We start from the raw sequence: 6721 nt of genomic DNA on the forward strand, positions 1-6721 counted from the left end.
GGAAGATCACACACATTTAAAATGTTTTTCTTCCCAGGAAACAACTTCACTCCAGTAGTGTCGATACTAAAGAACAGAGGTTACTTCACAAATAAACCAACTTCCCGGTCTACTTGGTGACGGATGGTTGTTTTTCGTTTGACCCGTAGAGCCCCCCCCCAGCCCCCGCCCCCTTTTTTCCTTATGCTCGTTACATGCATACTGTGTCAGTAACTCAATGTGTTCTAACGTTAGGAACTGTTTGCTACTCAATTTTGTTGTTTTTTGTTGCATGTTTTTGTGTGCAAAGCAACATGTATTTGGTTTCCTGTTTGCAGGCAAAGTGCTTTTATTTTGAAGACGAAACATACAGTTCACATGGAAGTCAGAGCGGGCCGTTTAACAGCTAAAATGTCGGTTTTAAGAGTAAATCCTGAATGGATAAAGAAATGGTTTAGCACTCTAGCGAAGAGGAAGAAGTTCTTAAGTTGGTTTTGGAATGTATAAAACACATTTAAAATCATCAGTTAAAGTGCAAGACCACCTGTAGGATGCTACATACTATCTTTTCAAAAGTATTCATAGGAAACAGCTTAGTGAGGATTCAGGCAACACTACTGCTTTTTAGGATTTAGGAAAAGATCATGGTGTGGCTTTAAATAACAACGAAAGATACATGACAAATAAATCAACGCATACTTCTCACACAAGACCAGAACAGTAGTCAGTGTGGGCCATATATGAATTGCAATGCATTTGTTTTGTAGATAAAGCACAACATGAGTTTGTTGTGTTCCAGTACAACACATTGGAAAACTTCATTTGATTTTCTCCAGCCACGTTAGCCACGGTTAGCTATTGTTAGAAATATTGGTTGTTAACAACACATTACGTGCGTCCACATTTGTTATCACATTTTTCATCAAAATGCTTTTTTTTTCAATAAGACACGAAGAAGAAATGAGTGCTAATAGATAGTTTGTTACTACATTTTGTTTTACTGTCGTTACACAGAGCAGCCATCTTGGATGTTGAGGCTTGAGTGGGATTGGTGAGGTTCGCTTTACTTTCCGAGTCGCAAATCCAACTTTTCCAATTGGCAACTGTGGTGATTCCCCTTAGTGCCCCTCCGTACCACATGTTATCATCGAGTGTTTCTCTACTGACTAAAAAAAACAAAAAGAGACTCAATGAAAGGTCAAGAAATAAATATATGTGTTGCTGATATCGCCGATCATTCACGCTACACCGGTTTAGTTAGAATACGACTCACATTTTAGTATGAGTTTCCTACTCCTCTTCTTGTCTCCATGACAGATGGAACGTTGCAAAAACACTGCAGACAAATCAATTGGCATACTTTGGAAGTAGAATTTAAGTCAAAGGAACTGTTTCAAACCTACTTCATCAATTTACATTTTATTTTGATCGAAAATAGATTCCTCCAGTCAACTTTTTATATATTTTTTTAATTCTAACTTCACTGCAGTGTTAGTTTTCACAGTCACTTTCAGTTCATGAAAGATGCCCATGATCTTGTTGAGTAATGCTCGATGAATTAATCAACAACTGTGTATAAGGTTGCATTGAGGGGGACACGTCCTCAGCCGTCTGAAGTCCACAGAACAAGCAGGCCAAGAGTTGAAATACAACAAGGGCTCCATAAACCAAAGTGCATCCGACCTGGGAGGACGTGGAGAGGAGGAAAACACACACACACACACACACACAAATTTATGGCTGACATTGCATTTTACCTGAGATGTTGTTCGTCAGAATAAAATGTTAATTCTAGCACCTCTTTACAGTAAATAACATACCATAACTCGCTGGTTTAGAAACAATAATGCTGGATGAATGGAGTTATATTGCGGCAATTGAGGAAACATTTGAATTGAATGATGTTTTGGTGATGTGCTGGTCTGCAGCACTGGCTTGTACTTCTTCCTGACCTCTGCTCTGGGGTCATTGGAGGTGTCTGATTTGTCACCATTGTTGTGCTCCTCTCTAAGGTGAGAGGAGCATTGTTCCTCAGCATGCTCCTCATTCCTCACCCCTCCGTCCCGCCCTCCCACTCATTAACCTTTCAGTCACCCGACCGGGCTCAAGCCAGCCATGTGCAGCTCTGAGCTTTACATGCGCTGAAGCTGCCATATTACAAAGCCTTCAGGCAGGGGAATGTAACAGCAGAGCAAGTGGATGAAAGGAGAGGCCATTTCAGGTCGCATTACATACTTATATTAAAAAAAAGTCTATGAGGACGGGTTCTGATTTACAGTAACCCGGTAACTACAGTTCATGTGAGCGTGTTCTCTGTTTATGTGATTCAAGGCCTATTTATACTTTCCACATCCGCATGTCCACGATGGTCCACGAGGGTCCGCCGTCATCGACCCATGGATGAAAAGCAGCAGGAGGTCGGTGACTCTTGAGTCCATGTCCTCACAGAGGCCTGATCCATTGTTCACCCGAGATCAAGCTGCACTTGACGGGCGGACAGCAGGACAGGGATCAGGACTCCGGGGGCCGAGAGAAGGTGAACTGTGTTTGCACCACGATGCTTGGTATGAACACAGAGTTCATGGACAATGTTTTATTCCTCGTATTTAATTTTGAATTTGAAAATGTTGCTGTTTACATAATGCAAATAAAACAGTTATTGCAGGAATGTACTAGGTTTTGTATGTTTTCTTTGTCATGTGCATGTCGTGTTACAAATAGGCTGCAAGTGAATTTTGTTGCTCATCTCTGTGTTGCATTAAAACAATACATGACTATTGAACCCATGATTGTCTGCCACATTTCAGCCCAATAGCTCAGATCATGTAGCCGGTGCTATAGTTTGGTTTTACACTCTGCTCCAGCTGGTGATGTATGTGCCTCGGTCATGTTTGCCAAAAGGAATAAGATAAGAATCCACCGTTATGGTGCAAAGAAGACTCGCGATTGAGACCATGACCTCACATTTACTGAGCCAATAAATCAAGTCATTTTCAGTTCAAGAGACTTCCACATTGGCTTCACTCAGCAGAACCTGAGGCTGTCGTCCGGAGAGAACCTGAACCAGGACTGAGCCGAGGAAAACTGTCAGAGCCATGCAGCATAGCTTACCGTGGTGACACTTGGGTTGGTCAAAGGTGAGCCCAAAGAAAGATGGCTGTCCCATGGGCTCCCTTCATGATTTCTCTTTGTACCATGGTTTCCTAAATGCATGTACATCACATGAATCCCACCCCAACTGAACATAATGACAAGTTCCTCGAAAGAACAAGAGAAACCAGACGAGAACTTGAAACAGTTCAAAGACCAACACTAACCAATACAGTCTGGCCCAACCTATCTAACTCAACAGCCCAACCTGGACAAGCTAATACAAGAGCAACGGGTTATTTGAGGGGAACAGTGAACCCACTTCAGCCACAAATGCCTCATTCATAGTTTTATCTAGAGTCAATAACACTCACCCTGAATATGAGCAACACATGCATAGATAGCAACAGAGAGCTTAAATACTGGTGAATGGTGAATGTTCCATCGTGCGTCGGATGACCTTCTCACATGAATATTTCTGTGGCAAAAGAGAAAGAAAGAGTCGTACTGGGTAGTCAGATATATTTTCTCTCCTGGCAAAGACCATGAATCACCCAATCCTTGCTGATATAATTAGCTGTTGAGCGAGGCTGGGGTCTATTCGTAGACGTATTTTTTCCAATTTTGGGAGGAAAAACACACAACAGGAGAGGCTGAGCGAGGCCTAAAATAAGACGGGAAACAACGGGCTGATGGATCACCCGGAGACACCACGAGAAACGATGACTTCCGCGGCCGTGAGTTTGATTGTTTCCTTGAGAAGAAAAGGTTACAGGAAGAGCGGGTGAGGGGGAGCGCGAAATGTCCCCTTGAGGGGGAAATCAGGAGGAACCTTCCTAAATGTGTAGTTGGATAGATGCTCTCTGACTGTATATTGTTGTCCACATTGTTGTCTTTTCTCTCTCATTCCCAGACGGCTGATGTATCATCCCTCTGAAAAGTCTGGTTTACGCCTACCTAGCCACATAGCTCAGTTGCACCCCGTAGCGTTAGCTAGTGGGGAATAATTCTGTAAAACAAAGACACGAGTTGGGACGTTGACCTCTCAGTCTGCCGAGTTCATCTCATTGGTCTAAACTCAGATAAGCTATGCCCTATGACGCATTAGCCAGACTACATGAAGCACTTTGATGCACCAATGCACACTCAAGGAAGCTTTTTGAATGAAATCAAAGTTAAGTTTTGAAGTCAGGCACATTGAATAGTTAACAGCCTCCTCGGAAGACAGATACGTATTTTAATTTTTTAATTTTAATTTCCAGATCATCAGTAAAAGGAAATGTGAAGAAAGGTGCATTTCATGAACCGCCCTGATGTGAGTCTAGTAAGTCGGGAACATTGACATAAACATTTGGTGGAGCTTACTTCTTCAGTCAGGTGTCACTAATTGAATGCAGAAGAAGATGGCACAACGAGGCGACACCAAAAATAAGATAATGTATGTGACTTGATTTGAAAGTGATGAAGCTAAAATCCAACTAGACCTGGCAAATAAAAAAGAAGGTTCACCTGATTTCATATTTTTCATCCAAAATGTGGATTTGTCACTTATCACTCATAAAGAACACGAGTTGACAGAAGTGTCTCTATACAAACCTGTGTACACAACACGCTGTATTGTGGTCGGCACGCGACAGATTTACATTCACACGCCGTGCTCACGCGCACATTTGGGTGCAAAGTGAGGCAAAGACAGATGGATAGATGGATTTGTTAGCAGGCGCCCGAATGGACATCCATCACACGATTTCATGTGTCTCATTTCCAAGATTGAAATTTGGTGTGTGTGTGTGTGTGTGTGTGTTTTAGACTTTTACAAGGATGGGTGCTATCTGTATTTTACACGTGGGAGTGTAAAAGAAAACTCTTCCTGCTGTGTGTGTGTGTGTGTGTGTGTGTGTGTGTGTGTGTGTGTGTGTGTGTGTGTGTGTGCGCGCGCGCGCGTGTGTGTGCCGAGCTGTCTCTCCATCCGTCATTGGCCCGGGGTGGAGAGGAGACTACTCGGAGCCCAGAAAGCAGGGGTCAAGTCCAGGCTTACTCAACCCCCACAGGCCCTCCCCTCCCCTTCAACACCATCGCCCCTCCTCTCTCCATCACCAAGGGCCAGGGGTGAGTGAGTGGGGGCTGCTTAGGTTTGCGGAGGAGGGGGAGGTGGTTGCTGAATGGAATGGGTGAAGAGAAGAGTTGATGAGAGGAGGAGATCTATGAACAGTGAGCGAGCAATACAAAAAAAAAAAAGTTGTGCGAGGGGAGGACTGAGAAATGCAAGGTTTGAGGATTATTCTCGGTGTAAAGGAGCAGATATATGAAGAGAGAGGATGGGGAGAAAGAGGGAGGTAGGGAGATGTGGAATCTGGAGAAAGAGAGAGCAAAGTGTCAACGGCTTCTTTACTTTCTGAAACAGGTCGCCACGCTGTCTCTTTGAAGAATCAAAGACAGGTTGAGAAAATGTACTGGTGTAAGTAAACGTGATTATGGGATGTAAGAGGAAAAAGGATCGAGAGATGGGCCCAGCTCAGGTTCACTGATGCTTGTAGTATCATGAAGTCTTGGTGAATGTGTTCAACATTTGCAAAATGCTGTTGGAGTTGTCATCATCCCATCATGTTGGGCTGAAAATGTGAGATGGATTATGTCAAAAGATGTGTTCTAGGAATTCATAATTCATGAAGAGTAAAGCTACGAGGCAACATCAACTCGAATATGTTGTCTTTATGAAACACGTTTTATGAAACGGCGTAATCAGCGTCTTCAAACATCTCTGTTTTTAGGGTTCATGAAGACAATAAATCATAAATTTGCCTGAAAGAAATGTATTTGTCCCGTTACAATACTTTCTGACTTCCTCCCCGGCCTATCGCTCTGTCATCTCACAAACTTACAGGTTCATCTTTGAAGGTTTCTTTTAATAAAAAGTTAGGAAAGCTTAAGGACATTTTTGGGGACTGTATTAAGCGGCGGATTAATCCTCATGTTGTGCTCTCGTAAGTATTTGTGGCAGCAGGCCGGTGTGGGGGGTTTGAGTCAACGTAAACTCCAGTGATGAGGGAACATGTCCTCCAAGGTAACAGACTGGCTCATTAATTAGTTTTAATGGAATGGTCCTCGGAGGAAAAATCATTATTCATTTTCGTTTTTTGTTTTTTTAGACTTTTCAGACTTAAAACCCCAAGAACTGACACAGGAAAGTAGTTTCACCCTCTGGGAACCACGGAGGTACAGTAGCAGGAAATGGTAAATGGGAAAGAATAGCAGGTAAACTAGTCGTTAGTGAGTTGGTTTGTTCTGTACTTCGGGTCATGGAAGAACATGTTTGCTGACTCGCCTCCGCACACAGAGCAACAATGCGTGCGGACCCACTTCGCCAGATTCACCTCTCAGCACAGGGTCACAAAGGAGGACAAGAGAGCGCCGGTCCAATCAGGGCCGGCTCTCGCCCTTTGGTTTCCGTAGGCGAGATGGAGTTTTGCCCCCGCTCCCCCGTCTCTGTAAGCTTCGTGGCATCACTACTCTCAATTTTGTTGTTACTGCAAAAACTTACCTGAATGAGTCTGATCATGTTCGTTTAGACGGACGTTAGTCCTCTACAACGATCGCAATTGCAACGGTTAACATTTTAAAAATGGCCGCTGCTCTGACCATCCTGGTACGT

Source organism: Clinocottus analis, unplaced genomic scaffold, assembly GCF_023055335.1.
Source record: "Clinocottus analis isolate CAN_PGR_092001 unplaced genomic scaffold, fCliAna1.0.p SCAF_4, whole genome shotgun sequence".
Classification (NCBI taxonomy): Eukaryota; Metazoa; Chordata; class Actinopteri; order Perciformes; family Cottidae; genus Clinocottus; species Clinocottus analis.